This window comes from Chamaea fasciata, unplaced genomic scaffold (assembly GCF_029207755.1).
Source record: "Chamaea fasciata isolate MVZ Bird 193981 ecotype frontalis unplaced genomic scaffold, bChaFas1.0.hap1 SCAF_32, whole genome shotgun sequence".
Lineage (NCBI taxonomy): Eukaryota > Metazoa > Chordata > Aves > Passeriformes > Sylviidae > Chamaea > Chamaea fasciata.
In genome coordinates this window covers 2,757,837-2,770,048 of record NW_027094117.1, presented here as the reverse complement: position 1 = coordinate 2,770,048, position 12,212 = coordinate 2,757,837, and the positions used below count along the sequence as shown (strand labels likewise).

Sequence of the window (12,212 nt, the reverse complement as noted above, 5' to 3'; positions counted from 1 at the left end):
AATTTGGGACAATGCAAATGATTTTGAAAAGGAATTCCAATCCTGGTGGAAATTGGTCAACTTTACCTCTAACCCCAATACCAACACAGTTACAGCTTTTGTAAGAACCGTATGTAATGCCTTAGTGCACTTGATATTGTTCATGCAATCATAGCTCAAGGCATTTGTTTGGACACAGAGCAAAAGATTTGTCGTTTTGAAGTACACCCTAAGGAAACTCCTGAAACAGTGCTTGTGTATATAGGCAATGGATGTGCTTGTGGAAGGACTGCTTGTGATGCTGTAGTTGTAGAAAATGTAGTGGTGGATACTAAAAATCACTCCAATTTTTGTGTCTACAATTTTACCACAATTCCCGGATGTGACTTTTCTTACTCAGCCCCAGTTACATCCTACTGCCTTTTCCAATCAAATTTTACCATGTTTCACCAGATAACGCCTGTCCTCATAGGAATGAATCTGACTTGAATTAAGCAATTGTTGCTTCACCGAGACTTAGAAGGAATTTTAGAAAAGATCAAGAAAAAAGCACAGAAAACTTTTGTGACAGTCTATCATGATGTGAAAGAAATACATGGTGTTTTAGAAAGGGTCCAAAGGATGCTGAATACAGGTGGTGGGATACCCTTTTTGGTGGTCACCTACTGCCACAGGTATCCGGAACAAAGTGTGTCATCCCATTGTTGTTCTTTTGATTTTGGTGTTGATTGCTTTTGTCTTCTCAGTCATTTTACACATCCTCAGTTGGAAAATGATGAAGAAGTTGACACACTTGGCATCTATCATGGAAGCACACAGTTTAGTCAAGACCCCTTTTGCAAGAGACACTCCCAAAGTTATTGACACCAGACATACTACCCAAACAGCAAAAATTAGACCTGCAACAGCGGATTCATTTGAAATTGTTGGTTGCTTGTTTTGATTATTGTTGTTTCTTTGAATGATGTTAGATTGTCATCAAAATTCAGCTTTTGTTTGAAACCTGTTATAACTTGAAGAAATTTGATGATTTGTTTTGAATATTTTGAAGAAATTGTTTTAATCAATATTGATTGATTTTGTTTTGTTTCTATTTCATTTTTTTTTTTTTCCTCTTTCTCTCTCTTTCTTTCTCACACACTCTCTACTGTCTCTGTTTTTTCCGGGATATGCTACTAACATGGACGAGTCCTGAAACTTCACAAGACTACGGAAGCCTGCTGAAGGAGCTCTCTTGGCAACAATAGTGAGTCCCGGGCTGGTGTAAGAGACAGTCCAAAGATCCCTCATCTGCCTCACCACCATGGTCAAGGACAGAGACTGAAACCCCTCAAAGGGACTTGAAAATCTCAAGACGGGAGTTGTGGCCTGGCTGAGCTGGGATGTTGGCCAAGTGCTGCCTGCAGGTGTGTTTGATGGAAAAACCCAGCACCCACATGGGAACATCAGAACCTGAGCAGAAACAATGGGCAAGTCACGGTGAAGTGACCGCGCCTGCTGACTCGTACTGGTCGACACCGTACCTGCTGACGACCGACTTGTTCTGAGTTCTCTAAATGAACACACTGCAATGATTTCCCCCGCCTGTTTGGCCAACTGCCTGTCGCTTCGGAGAGGACTATAAAAACCCTAGAGACCCCCGCTCACTTTTGAGATCTGCCCACTGGAGAAACTCACGTCTATAGGCATCTTCAAAAGCCTCGAGGACTCGAGCCTCCATGCTGGTAGCTATAATCCCCTTGCCCTCTTTTTCTGTCTTTCTTACTATTCTCTTTTCTCTCCCCACTATCGCATTTGTTGGCACTAAATCAAGGTGCATTTGTGATTGAGTAAACTGAGTTTTTCCCCCGCTGTGTCTTTTGTGCTCTGAGATCCCTAAAACGAACCATCATGAACCCCGCTTTTGTGAGCGGATCGTGACAGGCCCCCAGAGATGCCGCCGGACGCTGCCCACAGCAAGGTGCTGACGGGGATCGGGGGCTTCGGGTTGGGCTTGGTCTTCCCGGCACTGGGGCTGGGCTTCTACCTGCGCAAGAAGGTGAGGGGGGCTCCTTGGGGTCGTGTCCACCCTCCCCTGCAGCGTGTGTGCTCCCCCCGGGGCCCCCAGCCCGGTGTCACCCCCTTTTCTCTGCCCACAGAGTTCCTGAGCCGCCGGCGGCCGCTGCCCCTCCCCGTGGCCTCGGGCCCGGCCGGGCCCTCCTGCTCCATCCCTGCGATGATTTGGGGGGATCATGTGTCCCTCCAAGCCCTGCTGTCACTCTGGTCCCCACCCAAGACGATCTCAGTGTACCCAATAAAGCTTCCCAGTTCACCGCAGTCCCAGGGAGCAGCTGGAGCAGCTGCTCCAGAACCTCCGCCAGGGTCTCCCAGCGCAGCCGGAGTCGCTGGGCCTGGGGTCCCCAAAGCCCTCAGCAAGCCCCAAGGCCCTCCCAGGAACCCTCAACTCCCTCAAACCCAGCATCCCCCACAGCCCCTGCAAGTCCCCCCATGGCACCGGCCATGGCCATGTCCCCACATGTCACTGGCCATGTCCCACCATGTCCTCACCCACGACTGTCTCCCCACCATGTTTCCATCCCTGTCATTGTCCCCCACGTCCATATCTGTGCCCGTGTTCCCCCTATGTCCCCATGAATGGCCACGTCCCACTCAAATGTCCATGTGCGCCCATGCCACTCTCCATGTCTCTGTCCCACCATGTCTATGTCCCCCCCATCATCCCAACCACATCTTAGTTCAATGTCTTTATTTTTACCCCACTGTTGGATATTTTAAATGCATGAAGAGAAATGAAAAGCAAATCAAGGCCAAAAGAAAACGATTTCCCTGTCCATGCCGGCTGAGGATCCACGTGCTTGGGTCGGAGGGAAGAACCATTTTTGGAGGGATTTCCACCCCACTGCCTCCAAAATCTTGGTCTTGGCCCCAGATCATCACCATGTGGCTGCACAAGATGCCCTCGGGCAATAGGAAATCAAAATCGTGTGGAATCCCTGAGGTTGGAAAAGATCTCGAAGACCATCCAGTATTCCTTGATGCCACCAAAAGATAGGACTGAACGAAAAAAAATTTTCTGGGGTTGAAAGTCAACAAATCCACTCTCCCCAAGGAATTCCCAATGTCAGTCTGCGTCACAAGGGATGTTTCTGCCCCTGTGTTCATCCAGGTGCCCACGGGGAGACAGGAAGATGTGGATCCCCCACAGCCAGGTGTCTTCCCAACACAGATCACCAGGACCACGGATCACCAGGGCTCTGCCCAACGGGGGTCACTGGGGATCATCCAACGCCGATCCTCCCATGGGGAATGGAGCTGGAGCAGCGTAAGAAGCTCTTCCCGCGCTCTGTGTGCTCTAAGGGCTTCCCTTAGTGGTGCCTCTGTTGGTGTCTGGTCACGTTAGATCTGTCTGAGAAGCCCTTCCCACACTCAGGACACTCGTAGGGCCTCTCCCCAGTGTGGATGCGCCGGTGCCTGATGAGGGTGGAGTTGTACTTGAAGCCCTTCCCGCAGTCGGGGCAGCGGAAGGGCCTCTCATCCGTGTGAATCCGCTGATGTTGGAGGAGTTCGGAGCTCCTTACAAACCTCTTCCCACACTCAGGACACTCATAGGGCCTCTCCCCAGTGTGGATGTGCTGGTGGTATATCAGGTTTGAGCTCCATCCAAAGCTCTTCCCACATTCCAAGCAGGTGTAGGGCCCTTCCCCCGTGTGGATCACCTGGTGCCGGATCAGGTCATAGCTTGCCCTGAAGCTCTTCCCACATTCCCCACACTTGTAGGGCTTTTCCCCAGTGTGGATCCTCTGGTGTTCCCTCAGCTGGAATCTCTGGATGAAGCTCTTCCCACATTCCCCACACTTGTGGGGCTTTTCCCCCGTGTGGATCCTCTGGTGTTTCCTCAGGCCGGAGCTGTACCTGAAGCTCTTCCCACATTCCACACATTCATAGGGCCGTTCCCCAGTGTGGAGCCTCTGGTGCTGCATAAGACTGCCCTTCTGGCCGAAGCTCATCCCACATCACCCACACTCACAGGGCCGTTCTCTGGTGTGGATCATCTGGTGTTTCACCAGGTGGCCCTTCCGGCTGAAGCTTTTCCCACACTCCCCACACTTAAAGGTCCGTTCCCCGGTGTGGATCCTCTTGTGTTGGATCAGGTGGGAGCTCCAGGCGAAGCTCTTCCCACATTCCCCACACTCGTAGGGCCGTTCCCCAGTGTGGATCACCTGGTGCTGGATCAGGTGGCAGCTGTAGCTGAAACCCTTCCCACATTCCAGGCACCTGTGGGGCTTCTCCCCTCCATGAGGCTTCTCCACCAGCTCCGAGCTCCGGATGGATCTCCGGCCGCCCTCCTGGCACAGGGAAGGTCTTTCCTTATCGCAGCTCCCTGGGCTGGGTTTGCAGCCCCTCCTCCTGCAGGATCTCCGGGGCTTTTCCTCCTTCTCCATATGGTCACTCCTTGGGAATGACAAATCCTGGTTTGGGGAAAAAACAAGAGGAGAGTGCTTTAGGCTGGGGGTTTCTCCTTGCCCAGCTTCATCTCAGGAAGTCACTGCTACCTCGTGTCTGTAAGAACCTCCAAAACACCAAGATTCAGTGCACAAGTCCTCCAAACATCAAGATACAGATCAAAAACTCCACAAATACTGTACTTTACACCAAACTTTCTCCAAAATATAAAGATGCAGCCCCTTGCAATAAACCGAGATACCAACATTTAGGCCCAATAATACTCAGAAAAACCAAGATTCACTCCCACGAAAACGATGAAGACCCGTAAACAGGGAACCCCCATGAAAGGAAGAAAGGAAAGTGTCTTTAGAAACAGATGCTGCGAATCTGCTTGGGGATAGGGCCAGGCACTTGGACATAAGGAAGGGACAGAAGAAGTCATCACTTCCACAAAATGTTACTAACTGACCACACAGACTGCTGCTCAGCCAAGGTCCTGCTAAATCCATGAACATTGAGAAGAGGAACAAGGACTTAATAGAGATATGAACATCGTTACCTATACAGAAGTGGGGTGCATATTAAGGGGGGTATGTAGTAGGTGGATTGGGAAGTCTGTACCTCCCAATACTTCAGCCAATGGGGAAAAGGAGAGGGAGACGCAGCCAGGAAAATTAGGATGGAAAGGAGACTGTGTGCTCCAACAGCTGGAGAGATCCCATGGGAAATGTCCCATAGCTTCTCCCTTTTTCTATAAATGAAATTACTTTTACAAGACTCCTCTGTCTTCTTTGTGGACACAAACCTCTGATGATGTCAATTTTTCCACACACCTTGGGGCTCCTCTGGAATTCCTTCCACCGTCTGGGGCGGCAGGCAGTGAGTGGAGCTGAAGGTGCCTCACCCAGTTTGGGTGATCGGCTCCCTGGGGTGGCGGCGGCACCGGGGGTTTGACAGGGGACCCGAGAGTGTCCAGGAGACAGATCAGCAGTGACACATCAGGGGGGTCTGTGAAGAATCGGCAGGGAGACAGCACTGAAAATCTCATCAGTGAGGACACTGGGATCTTCAGGGAGTGAACATGGCAGGGCATCCATGGAGGGTGGAAAAGGGAAAGCCAGGAAGGCATCCTGGCAAAAGGGATGATGATCCCGAAATATCTCTGAAGGGTCCCTTTGGAGAATGTTGAGGCAGTCTGCACATTCTCATTAATTACTCCCAGAGGTAATTAAGGACATGGACACCCAGCAAGGCAATAAAGGAAGTCCAGAAGGGATTTAGACAAGTGGGGATGGATGGCGTTGGTGTGCTGGGAAGGCACTGGGTGAAGGGGAGTGTGCAGGAATATGGTTAATGCTAGAAGCAGCAGGAGGAATCTCTGCAGTAAAAATAAGGATGATGGAAAAGAGGAGGAAGAGAAAAATACTGAGGACTGGGACATTTTTCAGCAGGGTCTTATCCTCTAAATTTGCCAGCTGCTGCAGATCCTTTGAACCCCCGGTTTCCAGGAGAGGAAAACAAGGAGGTCAGGATCCCAGGGAGTTTCTCCGTGCTGGGGAGCGGCAGCAGCGGGCGCAGAGGTGAGGCACCGGGAGCAGGGGCTGGGGGCCTGTGGGGAGCTGTGGGGCAGCCGGGGCTCAGCAGGAAGGAAGGAACAGCTGGGAAATGTGGATGGATCGAGATTCTCCTCTAAGGATTTTGTTTGGGTCGCTGGAGAAAGGAATGACTGCAGAAAGCTCAGCAGCGGTCAGAAGAGGAGCACCCACAGGCACTCAGGGGGGCTGCAGGAGCGGCACAAGAAGCCCCTGGAGCACTTGGGCACAAAGGCACAGCAGGTGAAGGCAAGAAGGGAGGAGGAAAAGGCCAAGCTGGAGGCAAAGGCCATGGCAGAGTTTCTACAGCCCCGGAGGGATGAACCCCAGCGCCCAAGGGGGCCCCAGCACCGAGGGGACGGGCTCGGCCACAAGCACCTGGCACAGGCATTGCCCTCCTCGGCGGGGGAGAGCCCACCCAAACAGCCCCTGGCAAGGAAGCAGGGTTCCATCTGCAGGACACAAGGACACTGCAGGCACACACGGCAGCACCCTCAGCAGGAGCAAGTCCACCCCTGCATGGACATGGATTCCTGGGGCTGCCAGAGCTCCCATTCCACCAGGGACCCACCACACTGCAGCCCTTGACAACATTCAGGCTGGGGCTGCATCCACACGAGGCCTTTCCTCATACACACAGGGGCCTCTCCATCCACTCTGGATCTTAGACCTAAGGGGGGAAAATCCCAAAAATGTCTTTAATTATTCAGGAGACAAGTGGGAAAGATGAGAAGATGTGTTTTATCCAACCACTATCGGCAGATGTGGGGGATGGGTTTGAAATGCAGGAATTTTTATTTGCTCCTAATTGTGATTGTAATTTACTGGGAAGGGATTTGATGGCTAAATTGGGAATGCAAATTAATGCTGTAAAAGGTGATACAGAGGCCAGTTCTGTGGTACCTTTGTGTCAAATGTCTGGCAAGGCCTGTGCTGAAGTGAACCCACAAGTGTGGGCAGCGGCAGGGAAAGAGGGAAAATCAGATACCCAGCCTCTCCAAATGACTCTGCAGCAACCAGGACAAGTGGTGTCTAAAAGCAATCCCCTATTCCAAGGGAGGGAAGGAAGGGCTTACAGCCTGTTACTGAGCCCCTGTTCAAGGCAGGGCTTTGGGAGCCAGGCATCTCTCCCTATAATGCTCCTCCTATGCTGCCAACCAAGAAATCAGATGGAATCCACAGAATGGTGCAGGACCTAAGAAGAAATGAGATTATCAAACCCAGGCACCCCACAGTCTCAGATCCTTACACCACCTGGAACCAGGTTCCCTCCTCACACTGCTGCCATTCAGGATTTGATGTCAAAGATGCTTTGGGGGATGCCCACTGACACAGGATGCTGAACAGGATTTGGCCTTTGAGTGGGAACAAGAGGGAGAAGGGAAAATGGGAAAGACATGGACGGTCCTTCTGCAGGGATGCACAGAAGCACCAGCCTTATTCGGGCAAGCTTTGCAGAAAATATCAAAAGAATTTACCTCACCCCCAGGGACAGGGATAATGCAGGATGAGGATGACTTGCTCCAGTCAGGAGGACACGAAGTGGTAGAAGAAGCCTCTGTGGAATGGCTCCATTTTCAGGCTAAAAAGCATTTTGGAGTATTTGAAAGAAAAAGCGCAAAAGGTGGAGAAAGAAGTTAAATATTTGGGGCATTATTTGACTGAAAGTTTGTAGTGAATTGACCAACAGAAGGTCAAGGGAATCTCAGAAGTAACTTTACCCAGGATAAAAAGGAGCTGCAACAATTCTGAGGATTAATAGGGAATTGGAGGACTGGATTGAGGACTCTCTGTTCTACCCAGAACATTGTGTGACATTTTAACCCCAGACAGCCTCAATGTTATGGTATGGACATGAGAAAGAGAACAAAACATGAGAAAATGAAAAAACGAAAATGATGGATGCCCCAGCCATGGCTCTCCCAGACTCCCAAAAGGAATTGGAATTGTCTGTGGATGTTAAACAGGCCACGACTGACCCCGCACTGAAGGCACCGGAGCAGCAGCCAGGGTTCCACAGCGGGGGAAGCCCCTGTGCCTGCCCACAGATCCTCTGCTGGATCTGTGGGTCAGACTGTAGAAAGTTTAGGGAAAATCCAGTAAAACTCACGTGTCATGGAATGATTTTTGCTGCACACCCAGGCTACGTGTAGATGAAATGGTTTCTGTTGCACATCCTGGCCAAAATCAAGTAATGCCTTGACTCTCTAACACTAAATGTATTATTGGAGAATTACTGTTTTTCTCGCAGTTTCAGAGAAACGATTGCACCATCAGAATAATCTCTCATAATAATCCTACTTTTAAATTGTCAGTAATGTTTGGACCAGGGGTGTGAGAAACAATTTTTAGTCCTAGGAGAAGAAGCAGAAAAAACTTGATGGCTTCGGAATGTTTTTGTGTATGTTTGTGGAAGGCATTTAGTGATGGCAAAATTTTGGTATGGGTTTTTCGATGTTCACCATTAGGTTGCATTTTACAAAACCAGAAGAGCTTTAAAAGCGAGCCTTTAACAGTAAACAGTGAAAAGAATTAAACAGTTAAATTCACAGTTAAAACAAAAGTAGATTGTAGGGAACCACATGAGAGTCATTCAATCGCTGGTCTGGAAGAGAAGCTTCCTTCCAGGCAGCCAGGAGAGGAGCTTTAGAAATGCAAATTAACACTGCTGGGGAAAAGTGTGGACAATGCACCAGGCTCTACTTGCCCGGGGGAGGAATTGGGCTGATTCCCTCTGTCCCTCACCCCAAGCTCTGCCTGCTGGCACAGATGGAATTGGCACAGCCAAAGGCAGAGCCCACAGTGAGGAGAGCTGACTCTGCAATACAAATTGCTTCAGCTGCAAAGGGAAACAGCAAATGGAGAATGTTGTGAAAACTTCACTAAAATAAGAGGGGGGGAATCATCCCTCTCCCCACTCCAACATGTGCTCTCACTGTCTGTGTCACACAGGGAGCATTAGACCACTGGGGTGTTTGTGCTACCACAAGTTCAGAGAAATCACTTGGGAATCCAAGTGTGTGAGGATTTAATTAGAAAAAAGAGATCAATTGTTGCAGCCCTGGCTGGAGGGAGCACCCAAAAATGGGGAAAAGATGAACGGCCATCAGAACAAATCCTGCAACACCATGGACCAGCCCCAGGGAACCCGAACCAATTCAGATCAGGGGCCAGAGAACCCACTGATCATTTCAATGGCAGAATTAGATTACAAGACGTCCACAAGACAGATCCAGCTCCTCAGTCTGGCCCACCAATCCACTCAAACGAAGAATGCAACATTTCACCGGGGGATGGGATCAGATTATATATTAGCAGAAGGAGGAGGACAGGGTGGAAAATTAAATGACTCAAGATGTCGTTGACAAATAGATGACAACAGAAAAGTGGTGAAACAGATAACAAAGGAAATAAGAAAGCAGCTCATGTGCCGGTCCAAACGTGGAAAGGATGGGAATGGGACACGGTTTCGTGGTTCCCTGGCACACCATGGGTTAAACGAAGGCTCTTTCTCCTCTGTTGTGCTCCAGCAACTCTCATCTTTGGACCGTGCAGGACACCTCGCTGAGGGCAGCTCATTCAGCAGCTGAGCAAGGGGATGCAGGTGGCAGCCAGGCCTCCTGATCCACACACGGCTACAAAAGGACAGGGAATGAGGGCACTGACAATAATCCCAAAGTCAAAGAGGACCCAGCAAGAAAAAACAGAGTGAATCAGTGAATCTGCTTGGACATAGGGACAGGGACTTGGAGAAAGGAAGGAATGAGAAAAACCATCAGTTTCAGAAAACGTTACTCATTGACATGGACTGCTGCTCAGCCAAGGTCCTGCGAAATTCCTTAACATCAAAAAGAAGAAAAAAGACTGAACAGAGCCATGAATATCGGATGTTATACAAAAGGGGGGTGCATATTAACGAGGACATGCAGGCGGCGGATCGGGAAGTCGGAACTTTCCAAGGACCTTCGCCACTGGGCAAAGGGACAGGGAGATGCAGAAGGGAAAATCAGGATAAAAAGGAGGTCGAGTACGACAACAACTGGAGAGACCCCACGGCAAACGCCGCACGGCCTCTCCCTTTGTTCAGGAATAAAGTCACTTTTACACGACTCCTCGGTCTCCTCCGGGGACACAAACCTCTGGCCACGGGAATTTTCCCGCACAGCCCCGGGGACAGGGCGGCCACCTCCGTCCTACCCGCAGGAAGCGGGACGAGGCAGCGCTGCTCCGGCACCGGCTCCTGCCGAGGCAGCGGCGGGAAGGAGACCGCGGGCAGCCGCTCCCGCAGCGCCCTCAGGCCACGGGGAACACGGCGCCGACACGGCACAAGGAACCCGCCAGAGCCCCCTGCCGCCCCCTCCGCCCGCAGCCGGCCCCGAGCCCCGGCAGAACCGAGCGCGGCTCCCACCCGCGCTGGGGCCGCCTCCGAGCTCCGCCGCCGCCTCACCGGGCTCCGGCCGCTGCCGCCGCTCCCGGGCCCGCACACACGCTCCGCCAATGGCGCCTCTGCCGGTCAACGGCAGCCCGGGGGGCGGCCCCGGGGCCGGGCTTGGCCCCGCTCGGCCCAATCGGCGCGCGAGATTCTGGAGTGAGGCCACAATTCGCCAATGGCAGCGAGCCAAGGGCGGGCTCTGTGCACGGCCCACACCCGCCCCGCGCTCTCAGGCCCCGCCCCCGGGCTGTGTGAGGGGAAAGCCGCAGATGAGGAACAGCGCTGGGACGGGCCCGGGCCCGGGCCTGAGTTGGGATTGAGCTGGAAACACAAACAAACTTCTCCGCACCTCCCGGCCCGCCTTTCCCAGCCCGGCGTGTTCCCCGGCACCGGCTCCGAGGAAAGCCGTCACTTCTCCTGGCCCTAATTATGAGCATGAAGTGCACGGCTTTGATTTCGCCAAATAAAAGGGAAAACCCCCCAGGCCCTTGGGCTGAGTGGAGGAGGGGAGAGATTTCTGGCAGAAACTTCCAAAAATCTTTTTTCCTGAGGCTGGGAAGAGCAAACCAAACCCAAGCGAGGTGGGTCCCACCCCTCGGCGTCGCCCCCCTGCCGTCCCAGCTGAAGCCCTCGCCGGCTGCTCCGGGCTGGATGGGCAGACTGGGAGCGCTGGGAAGGGGCCCCGGCTCAGGGCGCAGCCCCCGGGGCAGCCCCACGGCCCCCACGGCAGCTCCAAGGCTCCGCCAGCCGGGACGGGACGTGGGAGGGGGAGCAGGGAAGGGACGGGGCTGCCGGCGCCGGGGGAACACGAGGGACACCGGGGGCACTTTGCAAGCATTCAGTAAAAACCCCAAAATTATAAAGAATACAAAAACAGCAGCAACAGTGGCACCCTAAATACTGATGGAGGACATGCAGGGTCATTCCTCAGAAGGCTCTGAATTGGAAGGGACCCACAAGGATCGAGTCCAACCCTTAAGGTAATGGTACCTGTGAGGTTAAATCACACATTGGCATTATTGGCACCTTGCCCCAACCAAGGTCACATCCACATGGAAGCACTTGTTTGTGGTCTGTATTCACAGTGTTATACCAATATAGATATAAAAGCTTAGTGTGTAAATACAGTGTTAGAAGAATGCATTTGAAATCTGTTTCCAGAGTGTTGTACCTACATATATATACAGGCTTAGTGTATAAATGTGTAGTGCAAGAGAAACAGGATGAGTCCTGGAGTGGCTGCAGAAGGAGAAAGGAACCCCCAGGCCCTGCACAGGCAGCCACACGTCAGCTTCCACATCACGTCCTATTCCTGCAGGTTCATCTCCTGGAGACCAGGCACTGAGGTGACCCTGAGACCAAACAGGGTGAGATGTTGATGAGATCAGGTACTGAGGTGACCCTGAGGGTCAGTGCAAGGCAGACACTGCGCCTGAGGATGGACATCCCAGGGTTTGAAAAAGGGGCAAAGCTGTGATTGCCCAGCACAGAGAAGGTGCTTTGTCCATCCCCTGTCACAGGCGAGTTTGGGGTCTGCTGCACAGATAGGGCATTGGATTTGAGCAGGTCACACTCCCAAAATGATTCTCAGCCAGGTATACACACTCTGCATTGCCCAGGACAGGAACCCTGCAAGGAGGAGCAGAGACAATGCTGGCACACAAAAGGACACTTCCTGCCCCATCCCCTGTTCATTCCCACATGCCCCGACATGCCCCCCAGGTCCTGCTCGGCTCCCTGGGACTCACCAGGAGTTGAAGCTG

General features: G+C 52.1%; 1 pseudogene; it reads right to left on the bottom strand.

Moving 5' to 3' along the window:
- Nucleotides 1-2,531: 2,531 nt before the first annotated feature.
- On the bottom strand, nt 2,532-10,540 carry LOC136303330 (zinc finger protein 502-like; annotated as a pseudogene).
- Nucleotides 10,541-12,212: the final 1,672 nt, after the last annotated feature.